The following is a 12,701-nucleotide window of genomic DNA, read 5'->3' as shown; positions in this document are numbered from 1 at the left end:
GTGAGCGTCTGAGCGTGAGCGTCAGAGCGTGAGCGTCCGAGCGTGTGAGCATCAGAGCATGAGCGTCAGAGCGTGAGCGTCAGAGCGTGAGCGTCTGAGCGTGAGCGTCAGAGTGTGAGCGTCAGAGCGTCAGCGTCTGATCGAGAGCGTCTGATCGTGAGCGTCCGAGCGTGAGCGTCCGAGCGTGAGCATCCGAGTGTGAGCATCCGAGCGTGAGCGTCAAAGCGTGAGCGTCAAAGCGTGAGCGTCCGAGCGTGAGCATCTGAGCGTCAGAGCGTGAGCGTCTGAGGGTGAGCGTCAGCGTCAGTCCGTGAGCGTCAGAGCGTGAGCATCTGAGCGTGAGCGTCCGATCGTGAGCGTCAGAGCGTGAGCGTCAAAGCGTGAGCGTCAGAGCGTGAGCATCAGAGCGTGAGCGTCTGCGTGTGAGCATCCGAGCGTGAGCGTCCGAGCGTGAGCGTCTGCATGGGAGCGTCAGAGTGTGAGCGTCCGAGCGTGTGAGCGTGAGCGTCAGAGCGTGAGCGTCTGAGCGTGAGCGCCTGAGCGTGAGCGTCAGAGTGTGAGTGTCCGAGCGTGTGAGCATCAGAGCGTGAGCGTCAGAGCGTGAGCGTCTGAGCGTCAGCGTGTGAGCCTCTGAGCGTGAGCGTCCGAGCGTGAGTGTTCGAGCGTGAGCGTCAGAGCGTGAGCGTCTGAGCGTGAGCGTCTGATCGTGAGCGTCAGAGCGTGAGCGTCAAAGTGTGAGCGTCAGAGCGTGAGCGTCTGATCGTGAGCGTCTGATCGTGAGCGTCAGAGCGTCCGAGCGTGAGCGTCCGAGCGTGAGCATCCGAGTGTGAGCATCCGAGCGTGAGCGTCTGAGCGTGAGCGTCAGCGTCAGAGCGTCAGCGTCAGAGCGTGAGCGTCTGAGGGTGAGCGTCTGAGGGTGAGCGTCTGAGGGTGAACGTTTGAGGGTGAGCGTCCGAGGGTGAGCGTCAAAGCGTGAGCGTCAGAGCGTGAGAATCAGAGCGTGAGCGGCTGCGTGTGAGCGTCTGATCGTGAGCGTCAGAGCATGAGCATCAGAGCGTGAGCGTCTGATCGTGAGCGTCAGAGCGTCCGAGCGTGAGCATCAGAGCTTGAGCGTCAGAGTGTGAGCGTCAGAGCGTGAGCGTCCGAGCGTGAGCGTCCGAGCGTGAGCATCAAAGCGTGAGCGTCAGAGCATGAGCATCCGAGCGTGAGCGTCAGAGCGTCTGAGCTTGAGCGCCAGCGTCAGAGCGTGAGCGTCAGAGTGTGAGCGTCTGAGCGTGAGCGTCCGAGCGTGAGCGTCCGAGCGTGAGCGTCAGAGCGTGAGCGTCAAAGCGTGAGCGTCAGAGCGTGAGCATCAGAGTGTGAGCGTCAGAGTGTGAGCGTCCGAGCGTGAGCGTCTGCGCGGGAGCGTCAGAGCGTGAGCGTCCTAGCGTGTGAGCGTGAGCGTCAGAGCGTCTGATCGTGAGCGTCAGAGCGTGAGCGTGTGCGTCAGAGCGTGAGCGTCTGAGCGTGAGCATCCGAACGTGAGCGTCAGAGCGTGAGCATGAGCGTCAGAGCGTCAGCGTGAGCGTCAGAGCGTGAGCGTCAGAGCGTGAGCGTGAGCGTCTGAGCGTGAACGTCCGAGCGTGAGCGTCAGAGCGCGAGCGTCCGAGCGTGAGCATCAGAGCGTGAGCGTCTGAGCGTGAGCGTCAGAGCGTGAGCTTGAGCGTCAGAGGGTGAGCGTCCGAGCGTGAGCGTCTGAGCGTGAGCGTCTGAGCATGAGCTTGAGCGTCAGAGGGTGAGCGTCAGAGCGTGAGCGTCTGAGCGTGAGCTTGAGCGTCAGAGGGTGAGCGTCCGAGCGTGAGCGTCTGAGCGTGAGCGTCTGAGCATGAGCTTGAGCGTCAGAGGGTGAGCGTCAGAGCGTGAGCGTCAGAGCGCGAGCGTCTGAGCGTGAGCGTCTGAGCGTGAGCGTCAGAGCGCGAGCGTGAGCGTCAGAGGGTGAGCGTCCGAGCGTGAGCATGAGCGTCTGAGGGTGAGCGTCTGATCGTGAGCGTTAGCGTCTGAGGGTATGAGGGTGAGCGTGTGAGGGTGAGCGGGTGAGGGTGAGCGTGTGAGGGTGAGCCGCTAACGGCCGCCATCTTGTTCTGAAATCCTGCGTCGCTGATTGGCCGCGGCCTGACCAATCAGCGACGTGGGATTTCCTGGACAGACAGACAGACGGGATAAGACAATTATATATATTAGATGGTGGCTACAATCGCAAGCTAAAGGCCGTGACTATTTACACTCATAAGATATATAGCCGAATAGAGACAGTACGTCTGCAGTTTAACCCTCTGGGGCTAATGAAATATCTTTCTATCATCTTAGGATCATATTAAGAATAACAGCACAGAACGTGGTAATAGTTACCCACGGCTTTCCCACTGCTAGATTCCAGATAAATGAGAAAAACTCCATGAATAGCCTTTGGCACATATGATATTCAGGACTTGACTAGAACTAATGCCTGACCAAGTATTTATATTGATCAGTGTTACACACTCCGTTAGTGGATCATTCTACCATTGAGTGTGAACGGTATGAACCAGAATACTATTGTAGTCCAATATCTAGGATATCGGTTATGACTTTCTAAGAGAGCACTAATTTTAATAATTTAATAAAAGTTAATTTTTATATATTTCTCCAATTGGATTAGTCTGTGAAAAATTCTGTAGTTTACCTTGGAACATTATAACGGACCAATATTAGGCAGTGAAGGGCCCTCACAACTTACTAGTAGACTAGCATGCTACCTAACTGTCACAGAAAATATTAAAAATTTCTGAAGACACTCACTCCTGCAGTAAGGAAACAGGAGCTAGCAATCTAAAGCTGCCTTTATGTAAAATGGTAGTGTACAAAGAGAAGCGCCAACCCTAGAGCTTCTTCTAGGACAAAAACCATGAGGATGTATATTGTGCATAGACAAAGAGCTATGCAATTGACAGGTAATTGAGACAGGAGAAGTCTTTTCAGAGAGTTAGACAACCATAGAGACATGTGATGACGCATAGACACAGAAGTGGAAGAAACCATTTATCCGCAGGAAATACATTGTCAGTTCAAGGGAAATATTTTACATTTACACTGGACACCTTTTTGTCTTTGTAAGAGCAGTATTACACCTGCAACAGAAATATGTCTCCGAAAGAAAATATGGAATATTGGAATTTATATGAATCCAATATTAATAAGACATACATTTTCAGCACCAGGGCTAGCCAGGGAAAAGGATACATATTTTATCATAACTGTAGCCCCTGTCAGTGAGCCATGGATCCACAGTGACCAGACAACTGACAATAGCTATGCCATGCTTGGTCTCTAAGTAAAGATAAAATCCCGATGGAAAATATGGTGTCACTCTCCAACTTCTGCGATCATCTGGATAGGAGTTATCGCATAAGTTGGGGATTTCATAAAATCATGAGACCAGCCCACAACCTGGCCCATGTGAGGTGATCACTGGGGAGTGTGTGGGTGGGACTTAGGGGCTGATAAAAGATCAACCGAATTATTACATTGGTTCATGCAGAGAGATACATATCGTGTATGCAGGGACCCCATTCACTGAAACGGCTAATCAAAGCGCTCTCCTTTGACTAAACTGAATCATCCCTGCAATCGGTATAGGAAGTTCTTTTGTTAATCCCTTTTATTTTCTGTAACTGTATATGCTGTATTGTTTTGTCCCTTTTGTAAAATCTTTTGTATATTTTTTCATAAACACTGCATCCCTTTGGATTAAATATAAAATTTAATAGTTCTGTTCCTTTTGTTCTGTTAACTGCGCCCGAAGCCATACACAACCTGAAACGGCATCCAATTGGCCGGAAAATGATTAGTGGTGGCCGCTAATAATATTTCTGGGGTTATTGTGGAGTTAGCCGTGATCGTACGGCGGTATATACACATATTCCATGCGTTGGAATCCAGAGGTGTATATACCATACGCTCACTGTAATTGTCGGAACAATAGGGGGCAGCAGAGAGCTGTTCACTCCAAAGATCACAGTTTGTGGTTCTGCGTGACTCCCGGCCTGTGATATTGCGGATAATTGTGATATTTGGGAAATAAATCCGTGACATAATATATACCTGTTTATATTAACTATGTGTTCATTCTCCTATTATCTACATATATTTCATGTTCATTCCCACCTATCAAGCACAGGGAATATAATATATACCTGTTTATATGGCATGTGTGTTCATTCCCCTGTAATTTACATACTGTATTTTTTTCGCTTTATAAGATGCACTTTTTTTCCCCTCAAAGTGAGGGGAAGATCTCAGTGCGTCTTATAAAGTGAACACATGAAAGCGCAAACTGTGCTATCACTCACCGCAGCCTGGTGAAAGCTTCGGGTGGACAGGCTGTGCAGCGGGCTGCGGATTGTGCTGGCGTGAGCGGCGGGCGGTGAGTGATGGCGGTGGGCAGTGAGTGCTGCTGGCGGGAGCGGAGGGCGGTGAGTGATGCCGGAGGTGGGCGGTGAGTCATGGCGGCAGGCAGTGAGTGACGGCGGCGGGAGAAGAGGGCGGTGAGTGATGCCGGCGATGAGCGGTGAGTCATGGCGGCAGGCAGTGAGTGATGGCGGTGGGAGCGGAGGGTCATGGCGGCAGGCAGTGGATCATGGCTGTGGCACAGGGCCAGTGTTAATACTACAGTGCAGCCGGGGATCTCCTTTAAAGGCAGAAGAAAGAGAGGAGAGCAATTCCCCTCCCCCTCTGCAGGGCTGGCTACTGATTGGTGGAGGGAGCAACTACTGACCTGCCTCCACCAATCAGTGATCCCTTGCACAAAAGGTCCTGTCAGTTTACAAGCCACAGATGTTTAGGCTAGGTGAGGTGCAATATAACTACAATCCCCATCATCCTTCAGAATATTATACAATATTAGTACCAATGAGTGTATTCTGAAGGATGATGGGGATTGTAGTCATATTTAGTATAAGCACTCCAGGAAAGGACTGTAATGTTTATTGTAAATGTGACTTCCACTTCCCTCATCTTTCAGAATACACCCATGAGTACTTGGGTGAATACTTAAGGCTGAGGGGGGTGGTAGTCCAAATGTGACTTCCACCTCCATCATCCACAAGAATACGCTCATATATACAGTACGTGGGTGTATTCCTGAGGATGAGAGGGGTGGTAGTCAAACAGGGACTGTACTGTACGGTAATTAGTCAAAATGTTTCCTGTATTTTAATATGACAATAATCCCAGTCATCCTTAAGAATGCATCCAGCCCGTGCAGTCTATATGGTGGGTGTATTCTGAAGGATGATGGGGGCTGTAGTTACATTAAATATACAATAAACACTGCCCAAGCAGTGCGTCATCCTCAGATCCCCATAACAGTGCATCATCCATAGATCCCCCATAACAGTGCGTCATCCACAGATCCCTCACAACAGTGCGTCAGCCACAGATCCACCATAACAGTGCATCATCCACAGAGCCCCCATAACAGTGCGTCATCCTCAGATCCCCATAACAGTGCATCATCCATAGATCCCCCATAACAGTGTGTCATCCACAGATCCCTCACAACAGTGCGTCATCCACAGATCCCTCACAACAGTGCGATATCAACAGATCCCCCATAACAGTGCATCATCCACAAATCCCCCATAACAGTGCATCACCCACAGATCCTCCATAACAGTGTGTCATCCACAGATCCCCCATAACAGTGCGTCATCCACAGATCCCTCACAACAGTGCGTCAGCCACAGATCCCCCATAACAGTGCATCATCCACAGATCCCCCATAACAGTGCGTCATCCTCAGATCCCCACAACAGTGCATCATCCTCAGATACCTCATAAGAGTGCGATATCAACAGATCCCCCATAACAGTGCATCATCCACAAATCCCCCATAACAGTGCATCACCCACAGATCCTCCATAACAGTGTGTCATCCACAGATCTCTCACAACAGTGCATCATCCACAGAGCCCCCATAACAGTGCGTCATCCTCAGATCCCCATAACAGTGCATCATCCATAGATCCCCCATAACAGTGCGTCATCCTCAGATCCCCCATAACAGTGTGTCATCCTCAGATCCCCATAACAGTGCATCATCCTCAGATACCTCATAAGAGTGCGATATCAACCGATCCCCCATAACAGTGCATCATCAACAGATCCCCTATAACAGTGTGTCATCCACAGATCCCCCATAACAGTGCATCACCCACAGATCCTCCATAACAGTGTGTCATCCACATATCCCCCATAACAGTGTGTCATCCACAGATCCCCATAACAGTGCGTCATCCTCAGATCCCTCATAACAGTGCGATATCAACAGATCCCCTATAACAGTGCATCACCCACAGATCCTCCATAACAGTGTGTCATCCACAGATCCCCATAACAGTGTGTCATTCACAGATCCCCATAACACTGCATCATCCTCAGATCCCTCATAACAGTGCGATATCAACAGATCCCCCATAACAGTGCATCGCCCAGAGATCCTTCATAGCAGTGTGTCCTCCACACTTATTTTTTTTCTCCTCTAAAACCTAGGTGCGTATTATAATCAGTTGTGTCTTATAAAGGGAAAAATACGGCATATTTCATGTTTATTCCCCACCTATCAAGCACAGGGAATATAAAATATACCTGATTATATGGGATTTGTGTTCATTCCCCTATTATCTACATATATTCCATGTTCATTCCATGTCCAAGATGCACAAGAAATCTATAATACCTCTCCATATGTTTGGACCTATAATTTATTTTGTTCATTCTTTTTATTTATTCCTTTTCTTCATTCTTTTTAGTACGTCCCCATTGCTGCAGATCCCCCCAAAAAAATACATTTCTGCAGACCCTCATAATATTAGCCCTCCATCCAGCACACCACAATGCACGGTACATACCCTAGCTGTGACCACCTGACACTACACATCCATTTTACCATTAAATTGCCATCCAGGAGCTCCTTCTGCAGCAGGAGGGAAGCTCTGAAACATAATACAGGAAGAGGGAGGTGGAACCAGTAGTCCCTCTCCGCACAGGTCCTGGATTGCAGAGACAGCCGGGAATCCCCTTCAACCAGCCGCGCTGACAGGACGTGGCCACGCACAGTGCGGCCAGGCAATGACACTTAGGCTATGTGCGCACCATGCAGAAATGCTCAGGATTTTTTCCTGAGCGTTTCTAAATCTCACTGGCAGAAAAAAACGCATGCGGATTGTACATGCGGATTGTACATGCGGATTGCACATGCGCTTTTCCTGCCAGGGACATGCAGAAGTGAAGCGTTCTTCACTTGCATTTCCGATTTTAGCATCACTTGGAAAGTGCTTGTCAACTTGGTCACACTATATAAATCCATGCAAACAGCATGGATTTATATAGTGTGACCGAGAGAATGTCAAAAAATAAAAAAACAAATGTATACTTACCCTTCGATGGCCCGCGCTGTCTTGCTTCACCGTCCCGGCTGCCGGCAGCGGTGGATTGAAGGACCTGCCGACGTCAGCGTCGCATGACCCGTCACATGACTCTGACATCAGTGCAGGTCCTTCATTCCATCGCGAAGTGCCGGGAAGCAAGGAGGAGCACAGCGCGGGCCGCCAGAAGGTAAGTATATATTTATTTTTTATTTTATTCTTTTTTTTACAGCTTTCTTAATGGTACCTGGGTGTGGATGAGACTCTCCTCTCCTCTCCACCCGGGTACCATCCGCACATTAGAACGCGCCAATTACGCGAGTACTGATGCAGACTTGTACTGATGCAGCCGCCGGCGGCTATCTCGCTGTGTCGGGGCCGCAGGCGGCTTCAGACAGTGTGCACATACCATTAAAGGCACAGTGCTGCTGAAGCATTTGACCCTCTGCCCCCCGGCCCAGCCAGCGCCTGTATATATACAATAAAATGTCTTTAGTTCAACTTTGATAGGACCTGAGAGGTGACAGCTGAACTAATACACTGGATTATTGGACTGTCATGTATATGTTGTGGATGAAATCTACCTAGAGAATCTCTAGGAAGAAAGTCCATTGTATAGGTCAGATGACAGAAAATCAGAACTTCTGGACTATTGGATGCCTGATTAAGAGGATTTTGCTGTATGTATATATTTAATAGTTTGTATGTAAAGTTAATGTGCAACCAAGTGATCTCCGTGAGAGCGGTGCATGGAGTTATAAGGAATTGGTGATGTTTATATAGATGTAACCCATTTTGTATATCACGGTAAAACGACGCACTGGTTTTTGTCGTCACATTTTGCGGTTTCCATTATTGGCAAACACCAAGTCAGTGTGGACAATGTGAAGAGGTGGAAGATTACATTACTGCTGTGAGAGTTAGGCTGTGTGCTCACAGTGCGTTTTTTAAGCGTTTCCGCAGCGGCAATTCCGCTGCAGAAACACTTAAAAAACGCTTGCTAAAAGGTCTGCCATGTTCCCCAATGATAATCCGCATGTGCTGTGCACATGCTGTGGAAATTTCCGCTGCGGGTTATCATTGCGGAAAAAAACGCATCACTACCAATTATTTTGCGGAAGCGCTGCGTTTTCGCCGCCATTGACTTGCATTGGACCACATGTCATCCGCATCACTGCATCTGTACATGCGGATTCCATGCGTTTCAATGTGCGGATGGTACCCGGGTCTGGAGAGGAGGAGACTCTCCTCCGGACCCGGGTACCATAGAACCTGTAAAAAAAAAAACTAAAATAAAAAAATAAATATTATACTTACCTTCTGATGGCCCGCGGTGTGCTTGTCTTCGCTTGCCGGCAGATCGCGGTGGACTGAAGCACCTGCGCTGACGTCATAGTCATGTGATGGCTCACGCGACGCTGACGTTGGCAGGTCCTTCAGTGTACCACGAGCTGCCGGCAAGCCAGGATGGATCGAATAAAGACTCCGGGGGCCATCAGAAGGTAAGTATAGATTTATTTTTTTATTTTTTACCATTCTATACGGTCACACTATATAAATCCATGCCGTTTGCATGGATTTATATAGTGTGACCAAGTTGTCAAGCACTTTCCAAGTGATGCTAAAATCGCTTGGAAAGCGCTTTTCAACCCGCATGCAGAAATGCATGTGAAGAACGCTTCACATCCGCTTGTCCCCGGCAGGAAAACGCATGTACAATCCGCATGTACAATCCGCATGTACAATCCGCATGCGTTTTTTCTGCCAGGGAGATGCAGAAACGCTCAGGAAAAATCCGGAGCATTTCTGCATCGTGGCACATAGCCTAACACTAGTTTGTCATAGCATGGAATCAACGTCCCCATCATTACGACATGTTGTACTTGCAGGAACGCCATTGTGTTACCACTGTATGTTCCTTATTAGAAGTTACCACTTCAATGTAATTTATAGTCATCACCCAAAGCTAAGTGTGAATTATCTCTAATATTTATGTATTGTCACTTGCCACTCTGTTGTAAGCTTCATAATGAAACAATGTTTTTTTATATTGATGTGCTGTCATTGTGTGATTTATTTCTTCCATGAGTCGTGATGTGTCCAAATAGACTTATCCAATCTTTTCAGAAAGTGGCCGAACAAGTGGATTTGGAGGATGGTTACTAATACGATAGATAGATATGAGATAGATAGGTAAATAGATATAAGGTATATCTATGAGGTAGATTGATATGAGGTAGATTGATATGAGGTAGATTGATATGAGGTAGATTGATAGATAGATATGAGATAGGTAGATAGAAGAGAAGCAATGGGTGAACTGCAGCAAAAAAATGCCAGGCTGAGACGGGAGATAGAAAAGCTAAAACCACAGACACCTGGACATCTGAGCCAGGAGGGGACCATGGAAACAAGCAGTGCAGACAATGTGACCTCCACCGGCCAGGAGGCCGATGATGCCAAATAACCCTAACAACATGAAGGAAACGGGGTGTACCGTCCATACAGGCAGCCCACTCAGCTGCTATGTGGCCCGTGAGACATTGGGGCACGGTGTGAAACAGCATTGGACCCCTCCATCCTCCATCACAATTTCAACAGTATCTGCATCCTCAGGGTGCAGATACTGTTGAAAACAACCAGGCTCGGTCAGAACCAGTGGAGGATTCGGTGAGCCCGGAGTAGGGAGAAGGATCTACCTCTGCTCTTCTGGCTGCACTGTGTCCTGCAGTGCAGAGGATGACTCACTGCTCTGTAAGAGCAGGAGAGGAGGCTCCGCCCACCAGCTCCGGGCTTCACCACAACAGTCCGGCTCTTTTTGGTGATCTGGATCTTCTGGCTCCGCTCACCAAAAAGAGCCGGTTCTTTTGGATCCCTATTAAATATGTGTTAACCATAGGTGAACACATATTTAACATGACATATATGCCGTTGAAACTCTGCCCACCCACAGCCTAAACTCTGCCCACTCACAATTAGCCAATTAAATTGAAGAGTGGGCTGAGTTTGGTTCAGGTGGGCGGAGTTACAACCGCCAAACACCTCAATTTTACACCCAGTGAGAGCCACAAGTTAGTGGCTCTCACTGGGGTGCCGGCTCTTTGTGTGGGATCATTCGCGACCAACACATCACTACTTTACAGCATTACAGCATGGCCACGTCTCTCTCTGCGTCCCCTGCTCTATATATTAGAGCTCCGCTCTTCCCCTTCTGCTTTCTGCTCTGCAATTACAGCAAGAGAGGAGAGAGCTCTGCAGTCAGGCCCCTGGAGGAGGGGAGGCTGCACCAGAGAGAAGACAGAAGCACAGGAAGAAGTTGGCAAGTGAGGGCCCCACTGCTGTCCAGGGCCGCATGCATCATGTGCAAGGTAACTGCAGGTGTAATGTGCGTGTCATGTCCATGTATTTGTGTACATATGTGTATGTGATGCACATGTATCCATGTATTTACATATGGTTATATGTGGCATTTCAGCTCCATTACTAGTTTAAGAAAGGCCTCCTGTGGTTGGGTTGAAGTGCAACATGTGAATCTTGAGGGAGGGCAATAACCCTTCACGGTTGACCAAGTGAGTGTCAAATTATTATGTTGATTGCGCAGTACACAGAAAACCAAACGGAGGCAATGCTCTGTATGGGAGGATTCAAAGAATCTCTGATCTCGTTTATTTTGCTTAGCATTTTATATTGTTTTGAGTTTATTAATGTCCAATCATCTACAGCCGTACTACAGTACTACAGGCTTGAGCCAATGTTAGTGCAATTATTACGGAAACACATATATGGTCATATTATTGTTAGTTTGAAGCACGCTGGAAATTTACAAGGTCGTACATCCCGGCTCAGACTAGTCAGATAATGGGAACAGGATGTCTCGCAGAATGTTCTTGTAAGAAAAGGTCAGTGTGATAAAGTTGCATGGGAAGAGAAAGAAAGAATGTATGTTATGCAAGGAGTGATAATAACATGATTTTAAAGCAAGCAGTCAAAATGGAGTTGCTCTAGCATGAGTATCAATATGTCATTTACACTTGGATAGCATGAATATTAATATGTCCTTTTCATGAACATAGGGGTGAATAAATACGGTGCATTTAAAGTGACCCTGATAAACGCTGCCAAACAGTGGGCCACATGTATCAGGCATCGGCTGTATGATCCCAGCCAGGTATGTCTGACTCTGAAACTGCAGCATTTCAGGGAAAAACACTTTATTAGCAGCCGGGGACAGAGCTGTGCTATAGACTAGTCAGACAGGCGGGTCCCTGGTCTCTTCTCACCACCGGCAGCAGTGACTGACAGGTCTCTGCAAATATATGTACTTAGGCCTCTTTCACACGTCAGTGTGTCTGGTACGTGTGGTGACTAGTTTTGAGCATTCCGATACTGAAATATCGGGTATCGGCCGATATTCGCGGTATCGGAATTCTGATACTTAATTCCGATACTTTTACAATATCGAATACCGGAATCGGAAGTTCCCATAATGCCTGCGCTCTGCGGTGTCTCTGAAGGATGACAAGCTGGATGGCAGCGCTCAGCTGCGATCCAGCCTGTCATCAGAATGCCATCCCAGCGTGGGAGAATTCTCCTGATCGTTTAAAAGCCGGCGGGCGGTAAAAAGCCGCCGGCTTTTAAACAATCACACAGCCCTATACTGCTTCCCCGCAGCCTCCCACCCCGGCTTTCCCGTTCTGTGCTGCGCTTTCCCGCCGGTTATTTCAAATGAACAGCTGAGGTATCAGGTGATGCTGATCAGCTGTTCATTTGAAGTAGCCGCGGTGCCCTCAGAGGGTTCACGTGAGTTCATGCTTGACTGCATTGCATGAACTCGCATGAACTTTCCCACGGCCGCACAGGTCAGCCTCACCTCCCAGACGATCAGCCCGTCATGATTGGTGTGTGTGGGTGTCTGTGCGTGTGTCTGCGAGTGTGTGCGGGGTGTCTGTGCGTGTGTCTGCGAGTGTGTGCGGTGTCTGTGCGATGTCTGCGGTGTCTGTGCGATGTCTGCGAGTGTGTGCGGGTGTGTGCGTGCAGGCAGACATAGGCCGATGTGACACTACTACTCCCATCGGCCTATGTCTGTCCCCCGTCCACTCGTGCCAGCAGGATCAGCTCGATGGGAGCAGTAGTTCCCATCAGCCTGATCCTGTTATTTAAAGTGCCCTACTATTTCCCCAATAAATTTTAAATACATGTCATTGGTGGCCAGTGGTTACCTACAATAAATTAGTTCATACATTACCTGTCCCCGCCGAT

The sequence above is a fragment of the Phyllobates terribilis genome, unplaced genomic scaffold, assembly GCF_046119375.1.
Source record: "Phyllobates terribilis strain yellow unplaced genomic scaffold, ASM4611937v1 Scaffold_2__4_contigs__length_985480577, whole genome shotgun sequence".
NCBI lineage: Eukaryota > Metazoa > Chordata > Amphibia > Anura > Dendrobatidae > Phyllobates > Phyllobates terribilis.
The sequence above is the reverse complement of the archived record's forward strand: the minus strand, read 5'-3'. Positions refer to the sequence as shown.